General features: G+C 42.2%; 1 pseudogene; it reads right to left on the reverse strand.

Moving 5' to 3' along the window:
- Window positions 1–4,247: 4,247 nt before the first annotated feature.
- Window positions 4,248–7,916, reverse strand: LOC142446039 (ubiquitin-ribosomal protein eL40 fusion protein pseudogene; annotated as a pseudogene).
- Between the last annotated feature and the right edge of the window lie 2,192 nt (window positions 7,917–10,108).

The following is a 10,108-nucleotide window of genomic DNA, read 5'->3' on the forward strand; positions in this document are numbered from 1 at the left end:
TCATAAGACACTCACATGTGTATAAGAAAGAGCTGTATAAGAAGGAACCGATGACAAGGATCCGCATGCGACCTCCTCCCTGGGGACGGACAACAGAAAGGTGGGTGAAGGGAGACGTCGGACAGGGCAAGATAGGACAAAATAATAATTTATAAATTATCAAGGGCTCATGAGGGAGAGGGGAGGGGAGAGGGAGGAGAAAAATGAGGACCTGATGCCAAGGGCTTAAGTGGAGAGCAAATGTTTTGAGAATGATGAGGGCAATGAATGTACGGATGTGCTTTACACAATTGATGTATGTATGGCATATCATAAGAGTTGTATGAGCCCCTAATAAAATAATTAAAAAAAGAAATATGAAAATAATAACAATCTATAACCTATCAAGGGGCAATGAGGGTAAGGGTGGGAAGGGAGGGGAAAAAGAGGAACTGATCTTAAGGGCTCTTTAGAAAGTAAATGTCTAGAAAAGAATGATGGCAATATATGTACTGATAATGTCTGACACAATTGATGTATGAATTGTAACAAGAGTTGTAAGAGCCCCCAATAAAATGATCTTAAAACAATAATACAAATAAAAGACATTGTTAGGAAGAGCAAAAAAAAGAGCTTTATAGACAAGAGCAATTAATTATTAAGAACGCATCCCAACCCAGTCCAGACCAAGTCTATAAGTCCAGTTTTGAAGACTAAGGTGTGTGCCTGACCCAAGCCATAGTATTCTCCATTGCATCACATGCATGTGAAAGTTGATCAATGAATAAGGAAGACTGTAGAAGAATCAATGCATCTGAATTGTGGTGCTGGAGATGAACATTGAAACTACCATGGATTGCTAAAAGGACACCAATCTGAATTGGAAAAAGTAAGGCCAGAGTCATCTTTAGAGGCAAAGATGGCAAGTCTCTGACATCTTACATACTTTGGACATAATTCCAGGAGAAATCAGTCCCCAGAAAAGGTCACCACCTTTGGTAGAGTGGAAGGGCAGCATAAAAGAGGAAGGTCCTCAATGACCTGCATCAATGGGCTCCGGCACAGGAACAATTTGAGGATGGCACAGGGCTGGGCAGCGTTTTGTTCTGTTGTGCATAGGGTCGCTATGGGTTAGAGCCAATTCGATGGCACCTACAAACACCAACATTTGTCAGATCCTTTATCTTGTATATGCCTTTTTCCTTTTCCCTGTATACATACATCTTAGTGACATCATTTACCTTTGTCCTTATCCACATTTTGTGCTACCTTTCCCATTTTCCCATCATATATAAATAACGTACAGTAATATCTCAGCTGTCGAATGGCTCCAGGAACCAACTTTCCACTATTCAAACCGAAAATCTGAAAATCTGTTCAGGTCGAGTGAGACATGCATCTTGCCTTGGACACAATGGGGAGATTCTTCAGTCTAAGCGCTGATGTCATATAGTGCTTGTGTTAGAGTGTGTGTTATATTGTGCTGACTAAAGAAACAAATCCAATGACACTCACATATATATATATAAGAAAGCTTTATATCAAGAAGCCATTATATATCAAGAAAGCAGCTTAGCCCAGTCCAACTGAGGTCCATAAGTTCCATCCTTGTTCATAAGTCCTTCTTCAAACTCACAAAGTCACATGCAATGATGCAGAATGCAGGAAGATCACAGGCTGATGTTTACAGAGTTGTGTGGATCCACGAGTGGTGGAAATATGGGAGGGCTTTAGCAACTCTCCAGGTGGACAGCAGGCAGGAAGCCTAAAAAGGGAAGAGGGAAGGCCACACCCTCCAGGGGATTCCATCCTTATCCAGATACAGGAGTATCTATATTGTTAGGTGATATGCTAGAAGGCTAAAAGCCTCCATAGTGTCCTGGAAAAATCAATTTATAAGTGTAATTTGGGTGCCTCAGAACCAATTATTTGGTTTTCCTTATTTCTTATGGGAAAAATATGTTCAACCCTCAAATATTTTGATTCTCAAACCTCAATTTGGAACAACTGGTTCCCCAACTGAGGTCTAACTCTATATGTTTCACTCTCTAGGAAGTCTTTCCACACTCCATTTCACTTATGGTAAGCATTAGTGAGCTTTGATCTCATTAGAAACATTCTTCATTGCTATTTTCTTTAAAAAGTGAGGTCCTAAAAAAAAGTGAGGTCCTATAATGCTTGCCTATTTGTGATTGACTTATTTCACTTAGCACAGCGGGTCGTGTAAGATCATCAGAAAACACATATCTTAGGACCAGAGACACCGCTCCTCTATCTGTCCCTAGGCGGGTCAGCCCACATGCAGATACACCCACATACGAGTACCCAGCAAGAAGACTGTTACCCATGCTACACCATGCTTCAAGAAAAAATTTCTTTTTTTGTAATTAAAAATAAATATTTCACAATATGTAATTACATATTGTTTTTGTGATTAATCACTATGCTTCAATTATGTTCAGTTTATAACAATGAAAATACATTCTGCATATCAGATATTTACATTAAAATTCATAAGAGTAGCAAAATTACATTAATGAAGTAGCAACTAAAATAATTTTATGGTTGGGGCTCACCACAACATGAGGAACTGTATTAAAAGGTCATGGCATTAGTAAGGTTGAGAACCACTGTTTTATCCAAGTTACATTATATTTTGAGAATTCATCATTATTGTCTTTGGCTTCATAGTATTCCATTGTATACATCACATTTTATTTATCCATTCATCCATAGGTGTTTGCTTAAAGATTTTCCATCTTTTTCGTATTGTGAAGAATGCTGTAATTATATATGTCTGCTTGTGTCTTTATTTTACATCTTTAGGGCATGTGTTAGTCTGGGTAGACTAGAGAAACAAATTCAAAGAGACGCTCATATGCGTATAAGAGATTTATATACAAGAGCAATTGAACATTGAGAAAGCATCCTAGTCCAGTCCAGTTCAAGACCCTAAGTCCGATATTAGCCCATATGTCCGATACCAATCTATAAAGTCTTCTTCAGACTCATGAAACACATGCAATGACGCCGAAAGTAGAGGATCACAGGCCAGTGGGTAGAAAGTCTTTGGATCCAGTGGCATTGGAAACATCTCAACCCTGGCAGAGGTCTCTGCATGGCTTCTCCAATACCCAGGGCTGCATCAGGGTGGTCCATGTGTCTTGTCAGCTGCTATGTCTCCCAGGGTGTAAGCAAAAACAGAGTTTCTCCTGCCTCCCAGGAGGAAATACCAGATTTCCCAGAATTCTCAGGAGAAGGCCATGCCCACACAGAGGCCCCATTGGCTATGATGTGATTGACAAGCTAGACTCCACCCCTTCACTTGTAATCCGCTCAAATTGCCAATTATATAACTACCACAGGGCATATATACTCTATATCTACTGAGATTGCTAGATCACAAGCTATTTCTAGCTTTATCAAGAAGCCTCATACAATTTTTCTTAGTGTTTTTCAATTTGACCACCCCATCAGTGTTGTATAAGGACTCTTGACATTCCTTTTTAAAAAATCATTTTCTTAGGGGCCCATACAACACATCACAATCCATACATACATCAATTGTGTAAAGCACATTTGTACATTCATTGCCCTCATTCTCAAAACCTTTGCTCTCCACTTAAGCCCCTGGCATCAGCTCCTCATTTTCCCCCTCTCTCCCTACTTCCCCCTCCATCACGAACCCTTGATAATTTATAAATTATTATTTTGTCATATCTTGTACTGTCCGCCGTCTCCCTTCACCCACGTTTCTGTTACTTCTTGACATTCTTGACAGATTTTGTTATTTTCTGTTTTCTTGATCAATACCATATTAGCAGGGGTGAGATTGTATCTCACTATTGTTTTGATTGTCTTCCCTATAATGGTTTTTACTCCAAATTGTCTGTCAGTTTGCCACATTGTGTTAGCTTGCATGCTGCAGTGATGTTGAAAGGTAAGCCACTGACCATTCAAATACCAGCAGTCACCCATGGTGAACAAGTTTCAGCAGTTTCCAGACTGAGGCAGACTTGGAAAAAGGACCTGACAATATAATTCAGGGAAAAAGCCAGTGAAACTATAAATAATAGCAAAAAAATTGTCTTATGTAGTACCAATAGAATAACAATATTCAAATAATACAACCTTGATGGCTGAAGGTAGAGAGGGTTGGAAATACTTTCTGATGAACACCAAAGACTACAGATTACAGTGTGAATTGCACCTCAACATAAAGACAGACATCCTCATAATTGAGCCAGTAAGCAGTTATATCACTTTGAAGACTAAAGTACACCTAACCCAAATCATGGTATTTTGAATTACCCGATATGCATGTAAAAGCTTTAAAATGAATAAAGAAGGCAAAAGGAAAATGGATACCTTTTAGTTATGGTGTTGGAGAAGCTAAGGAAATTGGATGTACCACGGACTCACACAGGAATGGAAAAGTCTATTTCAGACAAAATACAACAAGTATGCTTTTTAGAAATGATGCTAGAGATATTTTACCTTACTTACTGTGGACCTGTTATCAGGAGGGAAAACTCCTCAGCGAAGGGCATCATGCTTGGAGTAGTAGAAGATCAAAGAAAGTGAACCTAACCCTCCGTGAGATGGATTGACACAGTGGCATGGCAAGTGCCAGTACCTAATAATGATAGTAACAATAGCTAATTATCCCAACCTTTATTGATGTGTATACTGGCCACTTGAGTGGCTTCTTAGATGCAGTATCTGTTCTTATTCATTTCCTGTTTTAATTGAGCTATTTGATGTTTTGTTAAGTTGTTGCAGTTTTCTTTGTTTTATAAACAAATGACACTTATTGGGTGGGTCATTGTAAAAGATTCCCCCCCCAATGTGTTCATAATCTTTTTATTCATTTGATAGTTTTTATTTATTTTTATAATTTGTTTTATTGGGGCCTCTTACAGCTCTTATAACAATTAATACATCAATTATATCAAGCATATTTGTACATATGTTGTCACCTTAATTTTAAAAACATTTTCTTTCTACTCGAGTCCTTGGTATATCAGGTCCTCTTTTCCCCCTCCCCCACCTTACTCCCTGAAGAACTCTTGATAGATTCTAAATTCTTGTTTTCGTATCTTATGCCAACCACTGTCTCCCTTCACCCCCACTTCTGTTGTTCGGCCCATCCAAGTGGGGGTGTGTGTTATACATCAATCCTTGCGTTGATCCCCTTTCTCCCCCTTCTCTCCCCCACCTTACCCTTACTTACCCTCATGGTATCTCTACTCCCATTACTGCTCCCGGGGCGTTTATCTGCCGCGGATTCTGTGTGTCGAGAGATCTTATCTGTACTAGTGGGAATGCTCTGGTCTAGCCAGGTTTGTGAGGTAGAACTGGGGTCATGATAGTGGGGGTAGGACGCATTAAAGAACTAGAAGAATGCTGTGTGTGTTTCATCGGTGCTATACTGAACTCTGGCTGACTCGTCCTTTCCTCATGACCCTTCTGTGAGGGATGTCAATTGTCTACAGGTGGGATTTGGGTTGCCACTTCGACCCCACTCTTTTGCATCAGTATGATTGTTTTGGGTCTTCTGATACCTGATTCTGTTGACACCTGGTGGTCACACAAGCTAGTGTGCTTCTTCCATGTGGGATTTGTTGCTTTCCTGCTAGATGGCTACATGTTTAACTATAAGCCTTTAAGACCCCAGGTGCTATATCTTTAAATACATGGGTACCATCAGTCTTCTTTATCACATTTGCTTATTTACCCATTTTGTCTTCAGCGATCATGTCAGGAAGGTGAATGTCACAGAATGCCAGGATATTAGAACAAAGTATTCTTGCATTGAAGGAGTACTTGAGGAGAGGCCCAATGTCTGTCTGCTTCCTTAATACTTAACATACAAATATGTGTACATAGGCCTATATCCCTATCGTTATATATTAATATAGTTACATATGTACATGTCTGTATTTATACCTCTATAAATGTCCTTTGCCTCCTAGTTCTTTATGCTATTTCCTTTTACTTTCCTCTTGTCCCACTGCCATGCTTGACCTTCATTCAGCTCTCAGTAATTCCTCTCGGCTACATTGCTCTTGATCAAATTCTACCAGGCATTCAACACCCTCCTCACCATTGATTTCAGATCTCATGTTGTTCCCTTGTCCCTGAGTTTGTTGGCTCTCCACTCCCCTTTCCCCCCTCTGTTCTGCTGGAACCATCATTCCCATTGTCTTCTCCTCAGAATTGTCGGTTGTCTACCTTATATAGATAAACATGAAAAAAGAAGAAAATGGGGGGGGGGGGCTTATAAATTGTTCCAGGTCTCTCTGCTGACCCTTATGTATATTTTCAGATGAGTCTGATGAGGTGCCAAGCCCTGCCCTCCGAGTGTGAAGTCTATTTTCGGGATTCCTCAGGGACTATTGCTTTGTTCTCCTAACTTCTCTCTATGCTCCCTTTGTGTTTTATCTCGGTTGGGGAAGGAGGGTGTGTGTTTCAGACCAGGAACAATTCTCCAGTGCGGTCCCCTGCAGGACTGTGGGTCAGTGAGGGGATGTCTTGTCTCATGGTGGGGTTTTTCCTATGGTCCTCTCTGTGTCTTGACTGCTCCGTGCAGGATTGTCATCTGTGGGGCTTGGTGACCAGTAATACGGTCCACTCTCTTTCCCTCTTAGTTTGCTTTCCTGTGGTCTGGGCAGACCCACCACTCTCACTGGGTTGTATCATCAGTGCTCTTTTGTAGTGCAATCTTCTGAGGCGGGGGGGGGGGGGGATGATCTCACTGGGATTGGGGCCAGCCCCGCAGACCTCTCTGTTAGTTCACTGCTTCATGCCTGTATGCTACCCTCCAGGCTTGGCATACTACTTAAGGTCTGGTCCCTCTCTCCCTTTCCTGGGGAGACATACACAATACCCTCCCCATAGATGGGTTAGTGCCCCGTTCCCCCACTATCCATATTTACTCTCTCTCTCTCTTTCTTTCCCCTCCTTTTTAGTTGACTGCCCTATGCATCCCGTGGTTGGGTGTGACCCCTGCCAGAGCCCCCAGGAGTTTACGCACGCAGTGACTTTCCCCTACGCCCCTTGTGCTATTTATTCTTACCTCAGTGGACTCATGTTGTACTTGTATTTTTGTACTTGGCGTACTTTGTTGGCATAGTTTCCTCCAACTCTTCCCATGCGACAATGTGCTTCATGTGTTCATCACGGCATTTTAGGAATGCATAGTCCTCCACTGTAAATATGTACCAGAGTTTGTTAATACATTCATCCATTGATGGAAATTTACATTTTCCAACTCTTTGCAATTGTGAACTGCACTGTGATGAACATTGGAGCACAGATGTATGGCTTTGGTCTCTTTCTTACCTTTTATGGGTATATGCCCAGTAGAGGGATTGCTCGATCATATGGTAGCTTGATTTGAATTTTTTTTTGCTTCAGGTCAGTGAAAGTGAGACTTTATTGAGGGCCCAGGGCCACTGGGCTCAGGAGAACCCCAGCAGCAGGAGGCAGGAGAGCCGGCAGACAGGGGCCTTATTTGACCTTCTTCTTGGGACGCAGGTTGTTGGTGTGGCCACACTTCTTGCGGCAGTTACTGCACGGGGGTGAAGGTGAGCATAACACTTGCGGCAGATCATCTTGTCGCAGTTGTACTTCTGGGCCAGCTGGCGCAGGGACGGCTCGATGATAGCACCACGCAGATGCAGCACCAAGTGCAGGGTGGACTCTTTCTGGATGTTGTCGTCCGAGAGAGTGCAGCTATCCTCCAGCTGTTTACCAGCAAAAGTCAGATGCTGCTGGTCCGGGGGAATGCCCTCCTTGTCTTGGATCTTAGCTTTGACCTTCTCGATGGTGTTGCTGGGCTCAACCTCAAGGGTGATGGTCTTGCCTGTCAGGGTCTTCACAAAGATCTGCACCTTTGCGTTACCCGCTCGGGCCGCCTTGCTTGATTTTAATTTTTTTAGGTATCACCAAGTCAGTTTCCATGACGACTGCACATACTTTCAGGTCCACCAACAGTGGATGAGAGTTCCTATCTCACTACACCCCCTGCAGCACTTGTTGCTTTTTGATGTTTTGAATTGGGCTGTCTTTTGAGGGTGTTAGGTGGTATCTCATAGTTTCTCAGGAGAAAAGATGCAAGCAAGAAGACAATGGGCAGGCATATGCAGAATCCCAAAGGGAAAAAAACAACAACAACAAACGTTCAACCTAGAACTTTGTACACAGCACAAGTATCACAAAAATATGAAAGAGAAATAAAAGTATTCCAAGAAACAGAGAAACTAAAGGAATTCACAAAAACCAGGCCACAACGACAAAAAATATTCAATAAAGTACTATGGGAAAAACACCAACATAACACAAACTTGAAAACAGCATTCACGACAATTACTCCTAATAACCAGCATACACAGAGCAATATCCAAAGCCATATAATAATAAAGGAAGAATAAAGAAAGTAAACACAGCGCAGATACATACTTACTTAAAACATGCCAAAAACAAAGCAAAATGAAAGTAACAAATACATATCAGTAATCTCATGGAACGTTAATGGACTAAATGCACCAGTAAAGAGACAGAGAGAACAATGAATAAGAAAACAAAAGGCAACTGTAGGTTACCTACAAGAAACACAGCTCAAAAACAGACATGAATTTACTAAAATTCAGAAACTATATAAAAGTATACAAAGCAAACAGCAATAAAAAGAAACGGGGGTAACAATGTTAACCTGTGAGAAAAAGTAGATTACAAGGTAAATAATGTAAACAGAAACAAGAATGGATACTACATAGCGGTCAAGGGACCATAACCATAATAAACATATTCACTCATTGATAGACCCTTGAAATACGTCAATCAAATCACAGAATTGAAAAAGATATAGATACCTCGACAATATTAACAGGAAACTTCAATACTCCACTCTCAAGAAAAGACAGAAAATGATGAAAGAAACACAATAAAGACGCAACGGAGCTCAACCAAACAATCAATAAAATCGACCTCACAGACATCTACATAAAGCTGCACTCAACATAGACACAGTATATGTTAGCCTCCACTGTCCATAGACTATGCACAAGATTAGACCAGATTGTCTCAAGATTAAACCAATGAGAGGTCAGAAATCATGCCTTACCAAATTCTAAAACATTGAGATCCTTTACCCATCTTCTCATACCACAGCACTATAAAACTAGAAATCAACAATAAAATGAACAGAATCATATAGACAAACACATTTATCAAACATAGATTAATAAACATGTTTGGGGGAGGGAGGAAGATGGCAGACCAGGGGACCTGCACACTCTGAGAGCTCTTTCGAACAAGGTGGGTTTGGAGTCCAGGTAGCCGTGTGGTCCAAGTCTAGTGAGTGAAATATCCTCCGGGACAGCACCCCCCTGTCCCGTCCCGCGGGACATCAACAACGTGGACACCTAACAGAGGGACTGGGAATGAAGATGGGCAAGGGCGCAAGACATGGAGGCAAGACAGGAATCTGATCAAGCCTCTTTTTATTGAGTTGAGAGCAGAGGCTTAAATAGCCAGTGAGGGGCTGGCACCATTACGTCACATGTAAAATAAGGTACAGCTGAGGTAGCCAATAGTTGTGCATCTCCAAACAAGGAAGGAATGGCGAACAACTGATCAAACAGGTAAGTATGCTAATGAAGCATTCCTGGTGAGCCTGGGGGGAGATGCCATCAGACATGTATTGACCAATGAGCATAGCAGCTGCTAGTGAACGATCACCAATCCTAGCAAGGGTCAGGGTATCCACCCTCTGGTGGGAAAGGAACAAAGGGCAGAAAAACCTCAGGGCAGTTTGTATGGCGAGAGTAAATTCAAGGCTAAAATCCAGGGTAGGGAGACACCCAGTTCCCTACACACCCCCATCCCCACCCCTCGCCACCCCATGCATTTGTCCTGAGCTGGGGCCTCCGTGATCCAGGACCCGATTCGTGGGGCATCTCGGGTCAGTAGGCTGCCGCCACCATGGCCAGGACTAGCGATAGCCCCACTCTATCCTCAGACCGGGACCCCATGCCCAGAGTCACTTGCATGCTCTGGTGAGACACGTGCAGTGGTGGTGGGACCCCTACAGCAGCTGCCGACTCGCGGGACCCCACTAGGAGAG

Source organism: Tenrec ecaudatus, chromosome 4, assembly GCF_050624435.1.
Source record: "Tenrec ecaudatus isolate mTenEca1 chromosome 4, mTenEca1.hap1, whole genome shotgun sequence".
Taxonomy (NCBI): domain Eukaryota; kingdom Metazoa; phylum Chordata; class Mammalia; order Afrosoricida; family Tenrecidae; genus Tenrec; species Tenrec ecaudatus.